The sequence below is a fragment of the Coffea eugenioides genome, chromosome 2 (assembly GCF_003713205.1).
Source record: "Coffea eugenioides isolate CCC68of chromosome 2, Ceug_1.0, whole genome shotgun sequence".
Taxonomy (NCBI): domain Eukaryota; kingdom Viridiplantae; phylum Streptophyta; class Magnoliopsida; order Gentianales; family Rubiaceae; genus Coffea; species Coffea eugenioides.
In genome coordinates, this window is record NC_040036.1 from 18991220 (window position 1) to 19017288 (window position 26069).

General features: G+C 41.9%; 1 pseudogene; it reads right to left on the bottom strand.

The window, feature by feature from the left end:
* Positions 1-5246: 5246 nt before the first annotated feature.
* LOC113760898 lies at positions 5247-22502 on the bottom strand (annotated as a pseudogene).
* Between the last annotated feature and the right edge of the window lie 3567 nt (positions 22503-26069).

Genomic DNA, 26069 nt, shown 5'->3' on the forward strand with positions numbered 1-26069 from the left:
GCAAATCCCATATAAGCCCATGAGGCATTGGCGTGACAGTGCAGCTTGCAAATGATCCTAGAAAGATAGAAAGCGCCTGTATATTTTTGCCCTGTTCAGCCATTTGCTTCAAATCAATGACCTTTCAGAGAAGCCCTCATCATGATTGTCGTTTTCAGTGACAAAAAATCAGATTCTAGGAAACCTAGCTATAACTTCTAGATCATAATCGTGGACATCCTGAGATCTGTGTATAAGGAGGAGGCAGTGAGTGGTGAAGCTGTTGACAGAAGATAGAGAGCACAGATGATGATGTGCATGGGGAATTAATACTGCATCTCACTCCTTTGTGCTCTCTAGTCTTCTGTCATCACCCTCGGCCCCTTGACTCCATAATGCATCTAAATCTATATATATAATATACTCTTATAGTACTGATTCGTATAGCTGTTAATATCTACATCTATATTCAGGTCAAAGAAGGTAGAATTTGGGAGACAAGCATGCCTCAACTCCCTTCTATTGTTTCCTCTTAGTCTCCTCAGCGTCATATGTAGTTTAGCTGCTCCTGTCAGTACTGGTTAATTGGTGAAATAATTAGCACTTGCTATTTTGGTCGTTTTCTTTCCTTGATCATATATATATGCATCAGTTTCTTGTATTCTTGTTACAGCTTCAGTTGCCGGTTTAAGTCCTGAATCTGAACTAGACTCTCCACTTTTTTGGCATTTTCTACTGTTACATCATGTTTCTATGAAGGCATGCTAAATACGACCATTTCAACTCAATTTCAATATTTCGCCCCACCTATTTCATTTCTGAATTTTTTTTCTCGGGTAGGAATACAAATGAAAGTCAATTTCATTATTATTGTTACTATTATTATTAGTATTATTTGTATTTTAAACAAGTGAAACCGACTTTCGGCGCTTCTTCCCTCGTGGAATATGAAACTGCAGCAAATTAAGGTGGCCAAGGTGAGTTGCTGGAATCCCTCTTTGGTTGTTTTATGATCAGATAGGGTTTGTTCTTAAACTTAAACATTGCAATCAAGAAAGGGTTAGCTAGTAATTAGCTGGGAGCTATGTGTATATGCGTTGAAAGGATGCACTATGCAGCTTTCTGAGCTTCATAGTGGGTTACGCCAGCATGTATTCGACCTTAATTATCACAAACCAGAAAATTCTCATCTTCTTGCATGAGATTAAGAATGAACTCAGTAGATGATGACTAAACTACAGTTGTTTGGTTGCCCATGGATGAGATTTGTACTTCATTTGACAAGAGAATTAATCAGTTTGCCCTTCATTAATTGATTCCAATAACCGGATTAATTAGACGATTTCAAAGTTAAACTAATTATCTTAAGACTATCCTTTTTGAGAAAAAATGGAAAGTCGAAAAGAAATAAGGAAATTGCAAATGGATAAGTGGGAAGAGTACATTAAATAATGGGATAATATTTCATAAACCTCTCCTGAGGTTTCTCTTAATATTACTTAGTATTTCTAAAATTCTAAAAATATCGCTTACCTCCTCCTAGAAATTGCAAAATGAATATACTAATCCTCACTTAATATCTAATTCACATGTCAAATAAATAGAGTTTAAAAAATTAAAGAAAAAGAACAAATGTCAATTTCTTCGTTTTCCTTTTTTTCCAACATTCTCTCTTACTTATTTTTTTGGATAACTATGCGATTTTTTATTTATAAATTCTAGTAAATTGATTTTTGTTTATTTTTTTCCTTTTGTGATTTTGATAGAGTGGCATATGGTTTCTTTGTTTATTTTGAATTAATTTTTATAATGATTTAGTACAATTTAAAGATTTGGCCCACGAGTTGGGAAGAGGTTGGAAAAAAAAAATAAGATTCATAAGAAATCGATTTTAAACATATAGATTTGACTTGGTGCTAGTGCATGTCTTTACAAATATATTTTCTGTTTTCTAAATTTATATTTTTTTTTCCAAATTATAGCTTTCTAATATGACGGTGCTACTAGAGATTAATTTTTAGGTGGTAATTTTTCTTAAAGTAAATAAAGTGATTTAGCCCGCGTTGGGTTGGTCTGCTGGTGGAAGTAGCCTCCTTAGGTGAGTTCCACCTGGGTTCGATCCCGGGCAGCAACCCAGTTATTATCTTCTTCAGCATCGGTCAGGCCCGCTCTGCTGGAGCGCTGTGGGATTAGTCGGGTGTAGACCCGGATACCCACAGTGATGACAAAAAAAAAAAGTGATTTAGGGGTATTTTATTCAGCAAAATGAACAAAAGTGCAGCATTTTTGTTACACAAACAGCAAAAGTAAGGAAGGTAAGTGATTTTTTTAAAACCTTAGGGTTGTTAAGTGATATTAAGAGGAACCTCAGGAGACGTTTATGATATTATCCCCCTAAATAATATAAGGAATATTTCTAGTATTCAGTAAAGCGTCGTAGCAGGGTGTGTAGATTGTTTCCGGTATCTTTGAGTGGTGATTTTACAGAAGCATATGCTGCACACCTGTCTTTGGCTAATATATATATATATATATATATATAACCGTAGCAGTAGAACAAACTTTGAGTGTGCACTTGTGAATTCTAGTAAAATTTAATTGGGTAAAATACCCAAAAACTCCTTGTGATTTGCTAAATGTTCAATTTAACTCTCTCTTATTTAAAAACCTACACTATAACTCCCTGTGGTTTTAACTATATTGAAAATTGGACGGAAAGTATCCAATCTAACGGTCATACGTGAAACGTCAATATTGCCCTTATATAAATGAACTCTCTATGGTTTGTTGAATGTTTAATTTAACTCCCTCTAATTTGAAAAATTACACTATGACTCCCTACGGTTTCGATTAAATTGAAAATTGAATGGAAACATCTCATGTATAGTAGGGGTAATATTGACATTTCACACACAACCGTTATATTTGATGCTTACTGTCTAATTTTCAATTTAGTGAAAACCACATGGAGTTATAATATAAGTTTCCAAACCAGAGGAAATTAAATTGAATATTTATCAAATCATAGGGAGTTTTTTGATATCTTACCCAATTTAATTAAGATAGGCAAGTTCCACATCGTAAACGTCCTCATCAACCCAAGTCATGTGAAGTGTGAACTATCGGCCGGCCACGATTCCTGTTGTTGTACCTGCGGGCTTTAACCGTTTAACGTTGCTTGTGTCCTTATTGATAAACTTTTTGTGGCACCCAGATTTAATTTGGGAGCAATTGTGAGCGCATTATTGTATATATGATTTACACGTATTTACTGAATACTGCATGCAAATGAGTCGTGATAAGAGAAAGAATAAATATACTATAAGGTTTAGGGATGCGAAGTTGTTAAAAATCTTGCCACTAGTTATTCCAATAATACCATGATCTTTCAGTTCTTGCTTTTGAAAAAGAGAGAGAGCATCTAGACAAGTAAAATTGCAAGCTTTAACATTATCTTTACAATAATAAAGCCCGTGTAAAGATAATTTACACCAACTTGGTGTTAACTTAATTTGTACATTTTCAAATTTATCCTTATCTCTATCTATATATCATATATAAAGGGACAGGGAGCCTTGTGGTGTAGATACAAAATTGTCATTTTATGATCTTCTTATATTACCCTTGAAGTATAAAAATTCATTGTTTGGATACACATATTATTCCAAATAATATTTCGCTTGCATCATAAACACATTTTCCAACTCACCTTTTTATATTTCCAACCAACTTTTTATCTCACATACATCACATCACAAAAAGTGCTACAGTAATTATTCCAAATAATATTTCAAATAACACTAGTCTATCCAAATTATATCTACTTCTGTCTCTTTATATATATATATATATATAACTACTTACTGCCAAATAATAGTCTATTTGTACATTTTATTTATGTAAATGTCTATTTGTATTATAAAAATATAAAATCAAATCTCATAAAAAATAATTTTAACAAATATCTTTAAATTTTTTTTAAATATTTACACACACGTCGAGTGTGCCTTAAGCACGAGCAGTCAATAATGCATGTGCCGTTTCTTCGTAAAACGCTGCCTGAAATTTTAATACGGAGGATGCTAGAAAACTTCACAAAACAAGGAACTAATACACCCAAAACATTAAAAAACAACAAACGAAAAAAAACCCTCAAAGGCATGATCACCGAGGACGAACTCAAATTTATTATATGATTCTTTAGCCAAGACGACGAATTCCACCAGACTCAGACTCTCAACAAATAATTGATTGGTAGAAGTGGTAGCATTCCAAAGACAGTTGCTAAGTTTTAGACCTCACAAAACATACTAACGAACGGGACCACTTGGTTTGTATAATCCTAATCAGAAATAAAAATCTCCAAGTCATGGAAAGAACTAGACTCGTCCGCAGAGATTTGAAGCAAAAAACCTTGAATAAATTAGTAATCTTTTTTGTTTTAACTTTTAAGAGAAAAAGATGATTTAGTGGTGTAGGTATTTAACCTGGCTGGTTTCAACATTCAAGTTTCAACCACCAGTTGTCGAAACTACCAGTCAATGATGTGTAGTTGTAGATGGGTAGATAGATAAAAGCCCAGAAACTTCTTCATTCTAATCTCCAACATAGTATAAAATCATCTCAAGCTTCTCCTCATCCTTGATTAATCCGCTCATTTTTCACCAGCTTATTTTCTGGTAACCTCGCTTGCTGAAACTCTGCCTCTCTGATACATTCTCTAGCTTGCTAGAAAAACAAATGGAGTTTCCGAGACATCCTCCTCCACCACCACCTCCAGAGAATCCTTTTGCACCGCCGCCTCCCATGCCGCCGCAAGGTCCTTATGCCCCACCACCACCACCACCACCATCACCTCCACCACCGGTGTATTATTATGCTCCTCCTCCTTACCCTCCTGGGCCACCACCTCCTCCTGGACCACCTCGTCCACCTTACGCACCGCCCCCTCCCGGTCCTGGGCCAGCTGGTCCACCTCCGCCATATTATTATGATCGTGGACCACCACCACCACCAGGACCTGGCCCTAGACCACCGCCGCCGCCATACTAGAAGCTGTTTACTTGCATGCTATACGTACGCGTGGCACGGGACTTGTCATGTGTAAACTATGAGTGAACAAAAATATTCAGGTTATCGTATTTCCTCACATCTTGCGGACAGCAATTTCTACGTATTTGTGTGTTTGTGGTACATCCCGAATAATTTGTCTCGGAAGAAAGAAGATACAATAATATATAGGGTTTTAGCTTTTAGATTTATTACCCTTTTTTTTTTTTTCCTCCTGATGAGCATGTAATATTACTATTCCTGATGAAATATGTTTCTAGTACGTTGTCCAATAAGTCCATCTTTCTCTATGGTCGCCTTTTGCCAAATTTTGGCCCTGCCTTTATTATTACTTTTTTTCGGTAGGGGAGGACTATAAAGTTTTTATTGGTTTATCAAAAGTTTTGTAACAACGTGGCATTTTCTTGATGATCCCGTGAACCACGTGGTGGCGTTGGGGACAGCCAGCGCAGCTCTTGGTTACGGAGTTCAAACTTCAAAGGCGGCTATGACAACCGCTGGAAATTTTGTAGTAAAATTTAATAAATATAAGGCATTACCAAACAGAAAGAAAATCTTAAAAGATGCCTGAGAGTGAGAGGAGGAATTAACGCATGAACTCCTCTTTAAAAGTTTCCCGGCTGCACCCAAACCCATGGAGTATTACCAAAATCAGAGGAGAACTTTGTCGAACTCATATCTGATAAGACCAATGCAAATGAGGTATTGCGTTCACTCATTAGCCGGAATCCCTCCATCGAGTATTCTTCGGCGAGCCATTATTGCCTGCAATTTGATCCAGAAGAAAATTAACGTCATTGTTTAAAGGTGAATGGCTATTTGCAGACGATTTCTGTGAAAAAAGTGAAGCTAATGTAGAAGCATTTAGCGTATTGTCAACCTCTTTTTCCCAGTTTGTGGAGCTTGTTATGAGGGAAAGCAGAGAAGATTGCAGAACTGATCCAACATTCAGTCCAATCCAGAGGCCAATCCCTTTCAAATGCGGGACAAACCCCAGCACTCCGGCCACAGGGATCCCAACCAGATAATATACCCCAAGATTGACGTATGCCCCTATATGCTGCCACCCACCTCCTCTTGCAACTCCTGAGTCAAACCAGAACCTAGTTAACTTGTAGGCTTGATTACTGAATACTGATCAAACAACATTAACGTAAAGAAACCAGGCGACACAAACCAGAAAGTACTGCTTGAATGCCATCCATTACAACCAAAAGGCACACCCGTGGAGTCAGTTCTTTGAGATAATCCACTACTTCCTTCTCATCACTGAATGCATATCCCAGAAAACCACGGCAGCAGAGGAGAGTTGTTGCGGCAACGATCACTTCTGCTAGCGAAAGAAAAATCACTGTCCAGACAACAACTCGAGCTGCCTCTGGATTCCCAGCTCCCAGTTCATTTGAAACTCGAGTGCTGCAAAAAGAGTTACCAATATTCTTCTCCTGAATGCAATCACTCGATCTCTAGACAGATCTAAAGTTAAAGGTAGAGAGAATCAGAGCAAACCTTGCAGCAGCACCAATAGAGTATGGTACGAAGTAATGCAATGAAGCAATCAAGAGGCTGTTGAATGGAGAATTAAGCGTTAGCACTGAGAATTCCGAACCTCAAAATGATCACCCAATAAAAGTAATATCAAGATGAGGAACATACCATATTGAAAGCACGGAAGCTTCAAGTTGGGGATTTGGCAGAAGTCCAGAAAGTAAAATCACTATTTCAAATGTCCACCATTCAAGACTGTAATAATCATATTAGAACTATTATCCATCAAAGATAATATAAAATCAGGGAGTAAATTCTGTTCAAGAGAAGAATAACGACGGAAATTACCACACCATGACCGCGGAAGGGACAGCGAATTTGAAGAACTCCCCCATACTTGCGAAAGCATCTCTTTGAAAAAGAGATGCGGGTTTTTCCACAGGCTGCAGAATACTTCACATATAAAACAAGCAATGCCACATTAAACCAATAGGATAAGCCAAGCGCCAAGGCAGCTCCAGCATTTCCAAATTTCAAGTAAAACACGAAAGCCCAACAAACAGGCAAGTGGAAACATAGCGCTGCAACTGAGCTTAAGAGCATTGGCAGGATCAGACTTTGAGTCTGCAGATAGCGAATCAGCGCTTGTAGAACGGCATACGGAAACAATGCAGGAATCAGCCAAAATGCATATCTGCCAGCTTCAGCGGAAATCAAATGGTCTTGACCCATGAAGATGAGTAGTCTGTCCAAGAAGAGCCACAGTACCAATATTGGCACGCAGACCATGATTAGAGATATGATGGTGAAGAGGTGATTTCTGACCGGTTGGAGTGAACAGAGAGCTTAAAGTGTCCCGGCTGGAAAGGTCACAGCGATCTTGGTCACCTGCTTAGGTCACAAGAGGGGTTGAATCTCCCGGTATAACTCCGAAACTTAAGTCAGTTCGGGATTAGAAAAATGGTTTAATAGTAGAGAATCAGTGTATGTTGTTTACCAGAAAATTGGTCATCCTCCATTTCTCAGTAGAAGTGTTGAGTATTTATAGAGGATGGACAGGAAAGAGGGATTGCTGGCACGGGTCCCTAAAGATTTGGCATGGGCAGTGCATCAAATTGATTTGATAGGCTCCTGCGAAAAGGCGCGCCGGAACAGTTGTCAGAGTCAGGCGGCGCATGTGTCAGAGCAACTTTGTCAGGTGTCAGAGGTGTCAGAGGTCAGATCCCACCTCTCCGGCGGTCAGACATTTAGGCATCACTTCGGCTTTATGACAAAAGATCTTAGCCGAGGTGGTATCGGGGCCGAAGTCACGACTCGAGGGGGATTGCCAAGGCGGTGTTTCCAGAAGTACCACAGGGTGAGACCCCCGGACTATCCGGGCTGGAACGACCATCCTCACTAAGCCCCCCAAGCCTCGGGAAGGGCGAGATCGTTGCCTCCCGATATAGTTACTTCCCGAGGCTGACAAGTGTGTAGGACACGGACTACAGCAAGGACATGTCATGATCGTGTGGATGGGACTGGAAGAGAAGTGAAAGGACGGCTGTCAGCTTTAATGACGGATCCATGGATGGACGTGAAATCAACGGTCAGATGAACAGTACTCATTAATGAGGAGAGAGGTCGTGCCCTCGAGAATCCCAAAGGTACCGCCTTTTCATCTTCCCCCTGTTAGCCTATAAATAGGAGTCCCTTTTTACCGTTTCACTCTTTACCAGAAATCCCAAATCACCCCAGAGCTTCGCTTCTCTGTCTTTTCACTTCGGCAATCTCTTAAATCGCATCTTCTGAGTAAGTCCATTTCTTTCTCTTTAGTAATGGTTAGGACAGCTCGTACCCACAAAGAGACAGTGAGGCCCGACTTCACCAAGGCAGAGAGGCCCGACCCATCCGAGGAGAGGACTGCCTCCGAACCGAGAGAAGAGGGTGCCGGAGCGTCCCACCAGATCGGGTTACTCCAAGAGCAGGAAGAAGAGATAGAGATTGAAGCTGAGGTCCTTTATAACGACGACCTCGGCGACGAGGTTCCCAGGGATGAGGGTGTGCAAGAGCCGGCCACCCCTCCGGATCTATCAGTACTCAACTACGGCCAAATGCCTACATTTGGCAGCATCATGAATCGAACTCTGGTAGCCGAGGTGGTTCGCCGATATCCCTGGAGAAGGAATTACAGCATCTATCCGCCTCGGCCAGATCAGTCAGCCGCACTACCACCAAGGGGTAGAGTGGCTATTTATGTGGATCAACTGGAGGCTGGGCTCAGAATGCCCACCACAAGGTTTCTTCGAGACTGCTTGAGGCATTGGGGGTGAGAATCACTCAACTTACCCCCAACGCCATTCGCGTTCTTGTCGGCTTCCAACTGCTATGCCGACATCAAGAAATAGACCCCACAGTCAACCTCTTCCGCCGGTGTTACTCGCTCAAAAACAGCGGAAGTGAAAAGGGTTGGTTTTACTTCGGGAATAAGATCCCAAAGTTGGTGGTAGATGCCCCTACTTCGATAAAGGAGTGGAAGGGAAACTTCATCTTCGTTCCAGCTGAGGATTTCCCTAGAGGGTTCTGGTGGAGGCCTCCCACTCCGGTCAAAGAGACCTCTCCGGGTAAACTGGAGGAGAGCAACTTCAAGAAACTGACGGGGTCGGGCCTCAAGATCAACTGTTGAGATTTTTCCGAGGCAGTTCTTGTTGACGGCGGGCTCAGCCGAGCTCTGATCAGCTCGGATCACCCCGTCTTCTTCTCCTCTAGGCTACAGAAACCTTGTACTTTTTCATTCCCTACTTTGTTTGTTTTTCCTTGATTCTAACTAACTCTCCTTTCGTACTTCGCAGTGACGAGAGTTTCTGACTTGATAACCTCCGGGACGGCAGCCGAGGTGGCCAAAAGACCAAAGAAACGCAAGGACATTGCTGAGCCCTCCACCAGGCCGGCCAAGAAGACTGCCGTAACAACGGCGAGCCGCGTACCTCCCGTGGTGATTGTGGGGGAAAGCTCATGCACCTCGGCCACTCCAGGGGGATCCCAAGACTCAGCCATTCCGGTAGGGGTCCCCGTTCGAGAAGTAACCATAGCTTCTCTACCCCGGGGTCAGGGTGTAACACCTTTTCCAGATCACCCCGTCATGGGGTTTTCATTGTTCAATCTCCACCACGTGCCTGTTCAAGAGGCCGGGGAGGACAAGAGGCACTCCGGAGCACAATGGTGCCCGGAGTGGAACATCAATGTCAACGACCGTTGCAAAAACCCTCTGGTCGCACAAGAGCTCCTCGTCCATTCAGTGCTGCCATGGGACAACACTTATGCCAGGAAGCTCACCCCTGGCGAGCTGATGCAGAGTGCCTCAGTTTCCTGGGCATCCACCACGGCCTTTTTCGCTGAGATGATTCAGCGTTATGGGAACATAATGGAAACGTACGAGCCGCCCTCCGAGCTTCAGAAGAAAATTGTTGAACTGGAAGAGAGACTAAGAGCCACCGAGTTGGAGCGAGATAAGGCCAAGGAGGCCAGAAATCGGTGAAGAAAAAGAGAGAAGAGCCCAGGAAGAGCAGTCATCCAAAAAACCGATAGAGATGGCCGGGGTGTCAGCCTTGGAAGCCTTCCGCAAGTCGGAGTCTTTCAACCGCGACCTCAGCGAACTGACGCTGCCGAGTTTCATGTTTGGCTACATCACGGCGATCAATGACGCGGCGCCCTTCCTCTCTTCTGAACAGCTGGAATCTCTCCAAGATGCGCCGAGCTATAATGAGGATGCCAAAGAGCTGTGCGACCGCATGGCCGAAGGCATCATAGCCGGAAGAGACCTAATCGAGGTCCGCGCCGAGTTCAACAAGTGGCTTCAAGAGTTCGACTTAGATGGCGATGGCCTCGAAGGGGACCAGACCGGCGGAGAGGTTGAAGGTCAGTAAGACGCCCGGGTGGGGGGAGAAACTATGGGTGAACCAGGCTCCGGGGCAGGGAATGCTTAGAGACATTCTATTTTGTACCCAAGGGCCGAGGTCGTGGATGCTTAGGAGCATTCTGGACCTCGGTCTTCTTTTTGTACTTCAATATAACTTTGTATTTTTGCCTTTTTAATTGAGCTCGATTTTCCTTTTTTTCTTTTTTACTGCTGCTTTGTCCCCTTATTTTTCACTTAGAATAAAATAACACTAAGGGAGAAATAACAGATGAGTTTAACTAACAGAGTACATACCTTTCAGGGGTGATACAATCTAAGGTTCTCAGCGTGCCAAGTTCGAGGCACCCGAGAACCATCCCGATAAGCTAATTTACAATATCCGTTTTGGCTGGACTCGACAACACGGTAGGGTCCCTCCCACTTGGGGCTAAGTTTCCCCTGAGGTTCAGCTCGGCTGACCGAATTCTTCCGGAGCACAAGGTCTCCCGGACTGATCCGTAGGTGTTTGACCCGGGCGTTATAGTAGCCAGTTAGGATATTTTTATAAAGAGCAACTTTGGCCGCCGCCATGTCACGCTTCTCTTCGGTGAGGTCGAGGTCAACTCGTCGTTTTTCTTCATTGAGTTTGGCGGCATACGCTGCCATTCGTGGGCTCGGAGTGATGAATTCGGCTGGGATGACAGCTTCGGACCCATACGTTAAAGAGAACGAGGTCTCTTGGGTGGATGACCACGGGGTGGTCCGGTAAGACCACAACATGCTAGGGAGTTCCCCCATCCAGGATGATTCGGCTCGATGTAGCCTAGTTTTGAGGCCATGGAGGAGAGTGCGGTTGAAGTTTTCGGCCTGCTCATAGGCCTGGGGGTGTCCAATCGAGGTGAAATGCTGTTTAATCCCAAGATTTTCGCACCACGCCTTGAAATGATTATCAGCGAACTGCCTGCCGTTATCCGAGATGACCACCTGGGTAGGTCGAAGCGACAAACCACGCTCTTCCAGAAAAATTTTTGAACGGCTGACCCAGTGATGGTTCTCAGAGGCTCGGCCCCGACCCATTTGGTGAAATAATCCACCGCTACCACCACGTAAGAGTAGTTGCCTGGGGCTCTGGAGAATGGACCGATTATATCAGTCCCCCATTGTTCGAAAGACCAGGGCGAGGTGATGGGGATCATGAGGTTGGTCGGCTAGTGGTGCTCAGGGGCGTGATGCCGGCAAGCAGGACAGCTAAGGATCATGATCTGGGCATCTACCCTCATGGTGGGCCAGAAATACCCAAGCAACAGAGTTTTTTTGACGAGCATCCTGTAACCGACGTGAGTACCACAGAGTCCCTCGTGTATATCTTGGAGGATCCTTTGGTCTTCTTCTGGTGTGATGCACCGCAGCTACGGGTCAAGATAGGACCTCTTGTACAAGAGATTTTGTCGAAGAGCATACCGAGCTACTTTACGCTGAAGCTTTCTTGATTCAGCTCGGTCATCAGGGAGCTCCCCCCGACTGAGAAATCGAATCAAGGGGCCCATCCAAGTGTCTCCGGGATAGATGGGGTACACAATTTCTCCTAGGTATCCCGACTCGGCTAAAGCTTCCACAAGAACCGTCTTATTCAAGTCAGAAAATGAGGTAGAAACAAGCCGAGATAAGGCGTCGGCGCACTTGTTCTGCGACCGTGGTATCCTTTGAATTTCAAAAGACTCGAAGTGTGCGATCAACTGGTGGACTTTGGAGAGGTAGCGATGCATGACCTCTTCTCTGGCCTCATAATCACCCAATATCTGGCACACGACGAGTTGGGAGTCACTGTAAACCAAGATGTGCATAGCGCCGAGTTTGCGGGCCAGCTGGAGTCCGGCAATGACTACCTCGTATTTGGCCTCATTGTTTGAGACGACAAAGTCAAATCTTAAGGCATACAGCACACCTCTCCCTAGGGTCTTCGAGGAGCAAACCTGCCCCACTACCCTCACTGTTGGAAGAGCCGTCCATATGTAGAATCCACCGCTGAGACTCAGTGGTGGCCGAGGTGGATTCAATCACTTCATCAAAAGTGAGTTTAGTTAGGAAATCCGCGAGGGCTTGAGCTTTGATGGCTGTTTGAGGCTCGTAAGACAATCGTACTCCCCCAGTTCAATGGCCCATTTAGTAAGACGTCCGAAAGCCTCCGGACGTGACAAAACTTGCCTGAGGGGCTGGTCAGTTCTCAGGCAAATGTGATGAGCTAAAAAGTAAGGCTTGAGCCTGCGGGCTGCGTGGATTAAGGCCAGCACGAGTTTCTCCGCCTGGGTATACCTGGTCTCCGGACCCCGGAGGACTCGGCTGACGTAATAGACTGGCATCTGTATTCCCTCCTCCTTTATCAGCACTGCGCTCACAGCTTCGACCGCGGCAGACAGGTACAAAATCAACTTGTCCCCTGGCCGAGGCGAGGTGAGCGTTGGGAGGTGGTGAAGGTACTCCTTTAGTTGCTCAAAGGCCTGTCGACATTCTTCAGTCCAGGAGAAGCTGTCGGCCTTCTTGAGAACTTTGAAAAAAGGCAATGCCTTGGAGGCTGACTGCGACAGGAACCGGTTCAAGGCCGCCAACCGTCCTGTGAGCCTCTGCACCTCACGGATGGACCGAGGTGGAGACATTTCCTGGATCGCTCTCACTTTATCTGGATTAGCTTCAATGCCTCGCCTTGAGACGAGGTAACCCAAAAATTTTTCCGAGGTGACCCCAAAAACACATTTCTCGGGGTTTAACATCATTCGCGTCTTCCGGAGGATCTCAAGAACCTCTTTCAGGTCAGAAAGGAAAGTGGAGGTCATCTGGCTCTTGAGAAGGATGTCATCCACGTAAGTTTCGACATTTCGGCCGATCTGGGATTTGATAGATTGGTTAACCAAACGCTGATACGTGGCCCCGGCATTCTTTAGTCCGAAAGGCTTGGTGGTGTAGCAATATACGCCTTGGTCTGTATAGGAGGCCGTTTTCTCCTGGTTCTCGGGACTCATTCCGATCTGGTGGTACCCCTTGAAGGAATCAAGGAAACAGAGGACCTCATAACCCCTTGCCAAGTCCACCAAGGTGTCGACCTTGGGCAATAGGTAGCAGTCTTTGGGGCAGGCCTTATTGAGGTCGGTGAAGTCGACGCACATTCTCCAAACCCCCCGTCCTTCTTGACCATGACCGGGTTGGACAACCAGGTCGGATATTGGACCTCCCGGATAATCTTTGCGGGCAGGAGTTTGTCCACTTCTTCACCTACGGCTCGGCTGCGTTCAGGGCCGAGGTGCCTCCTTTTTTGTTTGACCGGGCGTGCCAGGGGATCAACGTTCAACTCATGTACCATGAGGTGATGCGGGACTCCTTAGACCTCATCTGCGGCTGTGTTTTCAGGTTCGGACCGGACCGGCCGGTCGGACCGGGAACCGGCCAGGCATCCGGTCCGAGCTAGCTAGAAAACTCGGCTGTTAAAAAATCGGTCAAACTCGGTCATAACTCGGGTTGGACCGGTGAACCGGAATTTTTGGTTAACTCCGAATTTTTATTTTTTTCCATTTTCGGCCTTTTTTTGGGTCAGACTTTGACAAATTGACCAACTAAAAACGCTAAAAATTGACTGAAAAAATAGAGCGAAATTGACAAAAGCTTTCGTGAGCTTCTGTTTGAGTGTTTCTTCTTCAGCCGATAGGCGATAACCACGCCGATAACCACAGCAGTTCAGCCACCACCGCCGCTCTTGAGATCCATCGCCGATCTCTGGCCTCCATCGCTCTTGAGATCCACAGTCTTCAATCTCTGGCCTCCACCGCCGCAACACCACCAGTTCGTTCAGATTTCAAGAGAAGCAAGTAGTTAGCAAGCGGGTGAACTGAAGCTAAAGCCTATATCTGGTAATTTTTACAATCTGAAGGCTATTATTGCTGATTTGTTATGCTAAAGTTGATATGTGGCTGGAATTTTTTGATTCATTATGCTGGGCCTTCGGGATTGGATATTGCGGGTGTGTAACTAATACGAAGGCCACAACTGTTGTGCTCTGTTCTCAGTTATCTCCCTTTCTTTTATGCACGTTTCTCCCTTTCCAGCTAACTGAATCACCTAGATGAAAGACAAATGTATCAGTTTGCAAATTTATTGTTGCCCGAATATGATGCCTGAGATTTTTCAAAAACTAAACTATTATGGCGTATGTTATAAACTTTCTACCATTTTTACATGGATGAAATGGATGAGGATTACATGGAAGGGATGAAATGGATGAGGATTACTTTGAATGGAAGATGATTTTGAGAGGACAGACAAGTATGATAAACCTCCAGGTCCTATAATTTAGCACCGCCAATCATATGCACATTTTAATAGCTAGACCTTCTATTTTTGTTAACCATGAGCTTTAATGGTTTTATCCATTATAAAACGATAAAATGTTGACTGATTATGTTTCGTTAAATTGGATATTTTACATTACTGGCTTATGAATCTGAACCCTGTCTTAGCTTATAGGAATAAGGTTTATAACTCTGGCATTTTCTTATGGCTCTAGATATTAAACAGGCAGCAGCCCTAATTGTCAAACTTGAAGGAAATCCACTATTTGCCAAATTTTGTTTCTTGGGCACTGTAATGGTTGTTGCTCAAGAAACAAGACAGGCTCACGAAACAAGATAGGCCAAATTTTGTTTCTTGGGCACTGTAATTGTTGCCAAACTGTAATGGTTGTTTCTTGGGCACTGTAATTTTTGGAATCAAGGCAGGCGCAATTCCACTGGTTTAGTAACAAGACTCCACTGGTTTTGTAAACAAGACAGGCGCAATTCCAAAATGATTTAGCAATCAAAAAATTTTCATTCCTACTCTTCTTTTTTTAGTAATTGAGCAATGATAGTGAAATGGGACTTGAAGTTGTTGTCTCTCTTAAATTAAATTAAGTCTCTGTTCAAGACCTGTGAAAGCCTTCTTCCACTGCCTTGGTTCCTTCTTTTTCCCGTTGAAACAACTGCTGGAGTTTTACACTTTTCATATACGCTTAATGTCATTGCCAACAAGCCTTTGAAAAACCATATAGTTCCTGCGGACTTCAATTTCAACATACTTTTAGCTTTGATATTCTTTTCTCATACTCAATGGCTGTGCATATATGGCTAATGATAGCTAATGTCTGTGCATATATGGCTATGCATAATTGCTGTAGATTTTCATTTATAGGAGATTTTTTAAATTTTTAATATTTTCAATGTTCTTTCTAATGTAGGACAATGGAAGGTACCGATTCACAGTCCACACCAACAAATGAAGGATCGGCATCAAAGTCAAGTTCTGAAAATGTTAGGCAAAAAACTGATATAGCTTGGAGATATGCTATAGAAGGACAAGATTCACAAGGTAGAAGAATTTTGATATGTCAATGGTGCAGTAGTATTTTTAGAGGGGGAGGTATTAATCGAGTGAAGCATCATCTTGCAAAAGTAAAGGGTAATGTGGCTCCATGCAAAAATGTGCAAAATGATGTTCAGCAGATAATGGAAGATTCATTGAACGAAAATGTTAAAAAAGCAAAAGAGAAAAAAGGGATATTTGAAATTGGAAATCCATTGGGCCGAAGTGTAGCGGGATTTGAAGATGATGATATTCAAGAAATTCCTCATCCAAAAACAAAGACTCAAACTAACATGAGTGGGAATAAGGGAAAAAGAAAGGCACATGGCATTGAATCTTATATAACAGGTAAATCTCTTGATCGCTCTCAACCGAGTATCAAGTCTTGTATGCAAAGTAAAGAGAGATGGCATGATACTGACATGACTATAGCTTTGTGGTTTTATGATGCATGTATTCCAATGAATGCTTGTAATTCTCTCTATTACCAACAAGCAATTGAAAAAATAACAAGTATGGGTCATGGTTATCAAGGACCTAGTTATCATGCTTTAAGGGTAACTTTGTTGAAAGATGCAAAGAAGCAAGTTAAATTAATTGTTAACAATCTACGTAGTAAATGGGCTGAAACTGGTTGCACAATTATGGGTGATGGCTGGAAGGATAATAGGCAAAGAAGTTTGATCAATTTTTTGGTCTATTGTCCTAGTGGGATCTCATTTATCAAATCTGTTGATGCTTCAGATTTTGAGTCTAATGCTGAATATTTGTGTAATCTGTTTTCAGAAATTGTTGAGATTGTTGGATCTAGTAATGTTGTTCACATGGTCACAGATAATGCAAGTAATTATAAAGCTGCCGGTCGATTACTTTCTGAAAAATATCCTACAATTAGTTGGTCTCCTCGTGCAGCACATTGTTTGAATTTAATTATGAAAGATATTGGAGAATGACTCATGTGAAAGATGTAATTACTCTTGCTTCAAGAGTCACTGTGTATGTTCATAATCGAAAGTGGATTCTTAGTTGGTTAAGAAAAAGGCCTGGTTGGAGAGAGATTCTTCGTCCTGCGGAAACACGATTTGGTACTAATTTTATTGCTTTGAAGAACCTTCATGATTTGAAACAACATTTGGAGGCTTTAGTGACTTCTAGTGCATACAAGAGAGAGTTGAAAAATGATAAAGGTAAAGAAGTCAAACAAATTGTTGTTGATGGGAAGTTTTGGAATAATTGTTTGATTATTGTGAGAATTATGGGTCCAATTATGCGCTTGTTGCGCATTTGTGATTCTGATGAAAAACCATCATTGGGTTATGTATATGAAGGCATGTGGAGAGTTGTTAATGACATTAAAGAGCTGTTTAAGAACAAGAAAAAGTTCTATGGTCCATACATTGATATAATTGATAGGAGGTGGGATAATATGTTGAAAAAGATCTTCATGCAGCTGCCTTTTGGTTGAATCCGGCCTTTCAATATGATAAGGATAGCCCTTGTCACATGCCTGAGATTATGAAAAGTGTTTTAGAAGTCATGCAAAAGCTAAAAATGGATGGACTTCAATATATGATGGATGAAATATCAATGTTTAGGTCAAAGGATCAAAGTTTTGGATTTGAATTTGCTCAAAATACTCACAAAACTGCCCGTCCAGGTATGCCTACTCTAATTTCACATTGATTATGTTAAGAATTACTTTTGTTGGTTTTTTTTAAAAAAGATTACTAATTATGTCTTACTAATATTGATGAGTGGTGGAAATTGTTTGGTAATGATGCTCCACATTTACAAAAGTTGGCAATTAAACTCTTGAGCCAAACATCTTCTTCTTCGGGATGTGAACGCAATTGGAGTGTATTTGAACGCATCCATACCAAAAAGAGAAATAGACTTGAGTATCAAAGGTTGAATGATCTTGTTTATATTCATTATAATTTACGTTTGAAGAATAGGTATGGAATTACTATTATACATGCTTATTTTCTTTTGTAAATTTATTACTTTTTTAAAATTACTTACTTCTTTTATTTTTTTTGCTCTTTTTTTCATTGTAGGCTTTCATATAAAAAGAGGTCTTATGATCCGGTGGATTATGAAACTATTGATAAAGTTGAATTTTGGGTAATTGATGAGGAACAAGAAGGAGAGCTTGATTATGATGAGTTAGAAGAAATGATTGAAGAAGAATTTCCCAAAACTAGCGAGAATGAAGCCTCTCAATCACGTAAGTTTATATTTGCTAACTTTATTTAAGTTTCTTTTTAATTTGTGTCTATTTTTGAATATTTTTATTTATGAGTATTTAAATGATTTGTAGATAAGAAAGACACAAATATTGTGCAACTTGATGATGAGGATGATGTTGATGATATCGACTTCGAAAGTTATGAAATTGGAGATAAGGATGATGAGGATGAAGATGAAGAATGGCTTAGATAGTTCTGTGGAACATGGTGTTTTATTTAGATTGATATTATCAAGCATTTGAACATGAACTTGTTACCTTATTTGGATTGCTATTTGTTAATGATTGAACATATATGGGATTTCTATTTTATAAATTTGTGAGTTTGGATGAATTTGGTGAATTGTTTGATGAATTAGATATAAATTTAGATGATTGGGTTCTTTGGTTATATTTTGTAAATTTGATTTGCAGGTATGTGTGTGTGTATATAATATATATATATATATATATATATATATATATGACGTATATATGACGTCATCCGAGTCGACCCCCTATCGACCCCGGTCGAACCCATTGACCCCTGACCCCCGACCTCTGCCGAGTCGAGTCCCGGTCCGAGTTTGAAAACATAGATCTGCGGCCCAAGCGAAGACGTCCCGGTACTCTCTAAGAAGATCCACCATACCTTTCTTAACTGGGCCAGGCAAACAGGTGCCGACGCGGATCGTCTGATCCGGATTCGTGGGGTCCAGGGAGACCTCCTCCACCTCGTCTCCGGCCTCCAGTCTCTGGGGCTTCTCAACTTGCTGAGGGTCGATGCAATCAATGGACAGGATGTTGGACCTCTTCTCGGACCTCGTGTCGGAGGCCGATGTAGAGGCTGCCTGCAAAGTGGTGAGGTAGCACTCTCTGGCAGCACAGACATCGCTGCTTACCTTAGCAACACCCGCGGGGGTAAGAAACTTAAAACTCAGATGGTATGTGGAGTACACTGCTCGCAGAGCATTAAGCGTGGGTCGACACAGGAGCAAGTTGTACGGAGAGTCAGCCTTAACCACCACAAAGTTAACTGGAATGGTTCGACAACGGGGGTGGTGCTCCACGGTCACTGTCAGAGTCACCATCCCTTCGAGATGCACAACGTGTCCCCCGAACCCTACCAAGGGGGTTCTTACTGGGGTCATGCGTTCCCTGACCATTTTAAGGCTATCAAACGTGCGGAGGTACATGACGTCCACCGAACTTCCCGAGTCAATGTAGACCTTTTTCACAATGTAATTGTTGGTGAGCACTTCAATCACCAAAGTCTCATGGCTACTAGAGGCAGTTGGGACAGGATCACTGGGTCCGTAAGAGATCACCTCGGATAGTCGAGAGCTTGACTCGGCCTGATCCGGGTTGGCTTGCCTGTAGGTTCTCTTCCGGGAGTTCTGACTATCCCCTCCCGTCGGACTTCCGGCGATGGTGTTGATGACCCCAGCTATATTTGGCCCATATCCCAACCCATGACCTGAAGATCCGTCTCGGGGAGGTCTTCTCGTCTCCCTAGGATCCTCAGGGGGCCTACAACTACTTCTTGATACCCGTCCCTCGTCTCGGCGTTGGTCACTCTGGCCTTCGCGTCGGGGTTCATTACGTTGGTGACCGCCATCTCGGCGGATGAACTGCTTCAGATGCCCTTGCCTGATTAGGTTCTCGATCTCCCTCTTAAGGTCGTTACAGTCCTCGGTCTCGTGCCCGATGTCTCTGTGGTACAGGCAGTAGAGGTTGGAGTTCCTTTTGTCCCTGCTACCGAACATCTTCGGAGGTGCTTTCCCGAGGTTATTCTGTTTCATCACTGACAATACCCGGGACCGAGTAGTGTTCAAAGGGGTCAACTCGGACTCGGGAATGGATGCTTTCCCCTTGGAGATCCGGTCAAATACGCTGCGGCGATCTCGGTTAGGGCTTTGGAAGTTCCCCGTCCCTACTTCACTTCGGCCACCTTTTCCCTTTCGGGGATCGGTCCTTGAGCGGGCGGTCTGGACCTCTTTCTTCATGCGGTTGAGGTTTTCGGCCTGTATGTCCTTCTCGACCTTCAACCACAGTTCATGGAGGGTGCGGGGATACTTCTTGTGGATCCCCGTATTGAATACCCCGGCAACGAGCCCATAGGTAAAAGCAGCAATGGTAACCTGCTCATTGGGGTTAGGTATCTGCACGTTTTCCTCATGGAACCTCTGGACGTATGACCGAAGTGATTCTCCCGGGTTCTGTTGCATATTCAACAGGTAAGCCGAGATCCTGGTCGTAGGTCGGGAGGAGACAAATCGGTGAAGAAATTTCTCCACTAATTTCCCCAGGGTTGAAATGCTCCTAGGTTCTAAACCCCAGAACCATTTTCGAGCTGTCCCCTGGAGGAATACTGAAAAAGTCCGGCATATGACGGGGTCAGGGATGCAATATAGGCGGAAGACCGAGATGAAAGCATGAATGTGATTTTCAGGATCACCTCGGCCGTCGTAAGATTGTATCGAGGGGAGCTTGAAGTTGGGAGAATGCCTCTCCTCGTTGATGTCATCCGTGAAGGGTGGAGCCCTCTTGTAATCCACCCCAACTCTTTCCATGGGTTGAGGTTCCTCTTCAGGTCGTCGACTCAAGAGCCCTCTTGAAAATGCCTTGGTTAGGGAGGTGACCTTAGAGGTGGCCTTGGAGAATGCCCGCTTTGAAGCACTTCGGCTCAAGTGCCTCCCGTCAGATTCTTCTTCAGACGAACCTTCAGGAGATCCATCTGATTTCCTTTTAGAGGACTCGGCCTTCTGCTTGCCTTGTCTCTTAAGATACCTCCCCAACTTCTCGAAGATGTTAGGGTTCTCGGTCACAAACTCGATCATACGGGTTATGGCTTCTTCGTTTGCGGGTTGAGTCCTGGGGGACTCCTGCCCTTCGGAAATATCTTCCTGCTGAGCCGCATTACTCTGCTCAGCCCCAATAGTGAGAGCTTTCCTGCTCCTAGAACGCGTAGGTTTCATCCTCTGATGTTTTCGCGTTCCCACAGACGGCGCCAATTGAAGAGGTGATTTCTGACCGGTTGGAGTGAACTGAGAGCTTAAAGTGTCCCGACTGAAAAGGTCACAGCGGTCTTGGTCACCTACTTAAGTCACAAGAGGGGTTGAATCCCCCGGTATAACTCCGAAATTTAAGTCAGTTCGGGATTAGAAAAATGGTTTAATAGTAGAGAATCAATATATGTTGTTTACCAGAAAATTGGTTATCCTCCATTTCTCAGTAGAAGTGTTGAGTATTTATAGAGGATGGACAGGAAAGAGGGATTGCTGGCACGGGTCCCTAAAGATTTGGCATGGGCAGTACATCAAGTTGATTTGATAGGCTCCTGCGAAAAGGCGCACCGGAACAGTTGTCAAAGTCAGGCGGCGCATGTGTCAGAGCAGCTTTGTCAGGTGTCAGAGGTCAGATCCCACCTCTCCGGCGGTCAGACATTTAGGCATCACTTCGGCTTTATGACAGAAGATCTTAGCCGAGGTGGTATCGGGGCCGAAGTCACGACCCGAGGGGGATTGCCGAGGCGGTGTTTCCAGAAGTACTACAGGGTGAGGCCCCCGGACTATCCGGGCTGGAACGACCATCCTCAGATGGCACCGTAAGTATAGATCCCTAGCTTGTGGTACTGGCCTGCACCATAAGCTTGGCCAGAGAGAGTTTCCAGTGCACTAGCCATTCCAAACTGTTTGAAAATTCGTTATTGAATTAGCTACAATAGAATTCGGGCTGATCATACTGCGAAATTGGTTGGTGGCTGCTACAGAAAGGTAGTACTTATACATGCTTGCTTCTAATCCTATCAGAATGATAGTGAAAACTCATAGAAAGGATTTCCAGAATTTGGCTGGATTAAGATTGTAATTCTCCGAGAGTCTCATCAGCCATTCAGCTGTAATCTAGGTGCAAAGGGTGCTTGGTTAAAATTCTTTAACCGGAAGATGTTGATTATCTGATTTGTTCAAGCATTAGAACAGAACCATTGCAATAAATTGAGCTTACCAAGACTCACAGAGGCCTACTGATTCAATGCAACATATTCCTTATCATGCGCTATCCATTTCACTCATCAAATACGTCTACCGAAACAATTAGAAATGATTATGAAGAAGTACTAATTTAGAGTCGGCAGAACTGCTTGCACTATTTCAGGATTGCTGCAGTAAGTTACCACCATAAATTGCTGTGGAAAGTAATAGATTTAGAAGAAAAGAAGAAAGAAGACATTACAAGAAGACTGAAGCCAGTAACATTAGTGAGAGAAGTAGCAATGGATGTGCCCGAGAGCGAGAGTTCACCAAGATGTCCAACCATCATCATCGATGCAACCTTGGAGAAGTGCTGCGAAATTGTCACCACCACCATTGGCAGTGCTATGCAGCTAACCCTCTTCAATTCTTGCAAAAAAAAATCCCATGTTGCAACCACCCTCTTCCTCTCTTCCTTATCTCCCAACAGAGCATCTTCCATTTCCAACTCTAGCAATGGCTTCCAGTTCCAGCAACAAGAGAAGGCAATCAAAGTATGACTTTGACCTGTTATATTAAGGTTTGAAAATTGGACCGAACCAGCTGGTTCGATTGATCAGACTATGAACCGGACAAGTCTCCGATCCGATTCACCACTAGTGTTGATTTATAATAAAAATGGGTCAAAATCATAAAAAACCAGTCTGACTGTTCAACCCGAATTGACTTGTGAATTGCGATTTTTCATTTTTTTCCATCTTTTTTTTTTTTTTTATAAATGAATCTAAAGTTTTAAATATAAAACTTATCTATCGAATCTTTTATTCCCAACCCTAATTTCTAAAAGAGTAACCAAACTCTCTCTATTTCTCACTGTCAAACTCAACGATTGCCGTTTTTTTTTTTAGTTCTATTAGATTTTATTTAATTTCAAAAGTTCCAATGCATTTTGTATAATTTCAAAATATAGTTGTGATTTGTGTAGGATTTAAGATTTTTTTTCTAATAGGTACAATTGAGATAAATTTATTGGTTTGAATTTACAATTTTAAAAATTTATTTTGTTTAAATATATTTAACTCTATATCAAGTAATATCTTAAATTCGTCCATAGAATATCTTATTTTGTGCATCAAGTGTGTACGTGTGCGTGTGTATATATACATATAATCATCAAATCAGAGTTGAATCGATTTGATCAATTGAATCTCAATTTATTCATTTCATCGATTCAATTAACGATTTGAGTTTCAAAACACTAACACCGTAGACCCGCTTGTATTTATGTCAAAAACCGAATCTATGATACATTGATGGAGTGTGAATTTTAGCCATCGAACTTAGCAGTTAGGAGTCAGAAAGCGGGAAGACAACTAGGCCTGTCAATCGGGCCTAATGAGTTGGGCTTTGATGAACTCAAGCTCAACTCATTTAATTTGAATCATTTTAGGGCTTCGGGCTATGAGTTTCGAGTTTGTAAATGTGAAACTCATACTCAACTCACATAATATTCGAGTTGTGAGTCTTAATCGGGCTTAGCCCAAGCTCACTTATTACTCCTTAATTTTCTTAATATAATTACTATAACTATTAAGTTGTAAAACTAATTTAACATTTACAAGACTATAATATTAAAACTAAACATGAACAAATAATAGTTCTTAAAACGTATATAAACCAAAAAAATTTCAACAATATTTATATTTAATCCATTCAAAATGCATGAAAAATAGTAATAAAACATGCGATCATAAGCCAATACATCTTTAAAAGTTGAAACTTTTTTTATAATCTTGTGATTTAAATCCAAATATGCTTGATGATTTTTGTGTTTGTAGACAAAAAAAAAATCAACCAATATTATACCAATACAAAAATTTACTCAACCAATAAGAAAAATTAGAGATTTAGTTATGCATTACCAATATTGGCTCTCAAGAAAACTCATGAAAGAGTTTTTAGATGTATTTTGTGTTTTATAATTTATGTATATATTTAGTATTTAGTAATAATATATTTGGATATATAATTATACATAATATCAAAATATAAATATTATATATATAGGTAATTAAAGGGTCGAACCTATATCGGGTTTGAGCCTAATAAGGCCCAAACTCGGCTCACATTTAATTCGAGCCTAATTTTTAGACTCAAGTTCAGACCGGCTCACTAAATGATCGGGCTCATCAGGTTTTCTGTCGGATTGAATGAACCGAGCTCGGGTTGGCCCAGCCCCATTGACAGTCCTAAAGACAACAGGGAAAAGAACTATTATATTAGTCGGACATTGATGCCCGCAATGTCAGATCAAGAATCTTTCGCAAATTGACTTCGAATAGAGTAGTAGATAATTAATGCTGCAAGATCCAATAAACCAATATACTGTAGTGTCGTACTTTTTATTTTGAAACGTATCAAAATATTTATCATATTGAAAAAGTCAAAACACATTTTAGTCTTTTCTTTCAATATAATCCTTCTTTTTAATCATATACATATAATCATTCAAATTTAAAATTTAAATTTGTAGGGATAAAATTAAAAAGAGAAGTACAAACATCACAATTAAACAACTATGATTCTTCAAAAGTTGAATTCTTCAAATATTTTAAAAGTTGAATTCTTCAAATATGATTAAATAATTGGAACGAAACAAGTACAATTTCAGTAGGTATAGGCAATTTAGCAGTGTGCTTCTTCTGGGCTCTATCCAATTGTTTCTTTCCACAATCACATCGATCATTGGTTTTACTCTAAGGCAAATTGAAGTGTTCTTGAGCAAGAGACGACAAATTTCGAATTTTTCTTGATCAGTTGAAAATTGAAATGTGAGATCCGATACTCGAGGTTCTTAATTAGAATATTCAAGGGGAGGGAACATACAAAGTTGGGAACAAACAAATCATTAACGTCATAGAGTACCGTTCAGGGAAAGATATTCCATAGCATTACTTTAACCAAGTTTTCATTCTAGAAACAAATAGAAATGACAATCAGTTGGAGAAAAATGTTAGCACTAGGACTAATACAAATATCCCACGAATTTACAAAAGATTGCTCCTTCAATTTTCATCCGTCTGAAGCCGCAAAAAGCCCAGAATACCTTTTACGGATTTTTTTTTTTTTTTTTTTTGGCGGTGCAGAGTATAGAAGACCATAACATGCAAAGGACAAACATATGTGGCGTTAATTTTTTCTGTTTGGCTCAATTTAGTGTTGACCTCTTGGGTTCCCAAAACATAAATTGTTCCTTATATATAAATTCCTGTTGAAGTGCATATATCCTGATAATCTTCAATTGACGTTGTATTGAAACGGATGGTTAATTAAAACTGGACAATTTTGATCTCTGATTTGACTGGCAGGGGGATATTCAAAATGGCTTGGGAAAATAGGCACTTGTTATCATTCTTAGGAGTTTAGCATTTTACCAGCTGACACGGTTTCATTGCTTCATACACAATCATTAAGTCCCATAAATTAGCTTCCCATATATGAATTTGCAAACTTCTTCCCTTATAAAACAGGTGTATCTACTGATATTATAGTACACGATGGCAGCTCTTGTTATGTTTTCAGGTAATTATACTTTCTTTTTTTTTCAGATGCAGGGGGTATTCGGACCTTCGACCCGACTAATTTTCCTGTGGCCCGAGAGGAGAGGTTCCATTCTCTTGGACACGTTAACCCTGAGACTCGAACCTTGGTGAGAGAGATGGACAACACTTCCCGAGGAGGGTACGTGACTAACCGAACTACCCAGGAGAAGCTGTTTTCAGGTAATCATACGATACTGCCATATTTATTCAAGTCAACTCATTTTCCTTTTCCAAATCATCTCAGGCAGATTTAACGTAGTCGCAAATGGTGGGTGGATTCAAAATCTTATTATTTGCAACTCAACTCATCTTCCTTTTCCGACCGTAGGATTCAAATCTTACAGCAATTTTTGGGAAAATAATAATTTGGTCGTATAGCATCCAATACACCTCATGCAATGAAGCTCTCTATCTCGACATGCGCTTACCGTGTGATGAGTTATATTCCATTGCAGCAGAAGCAGATA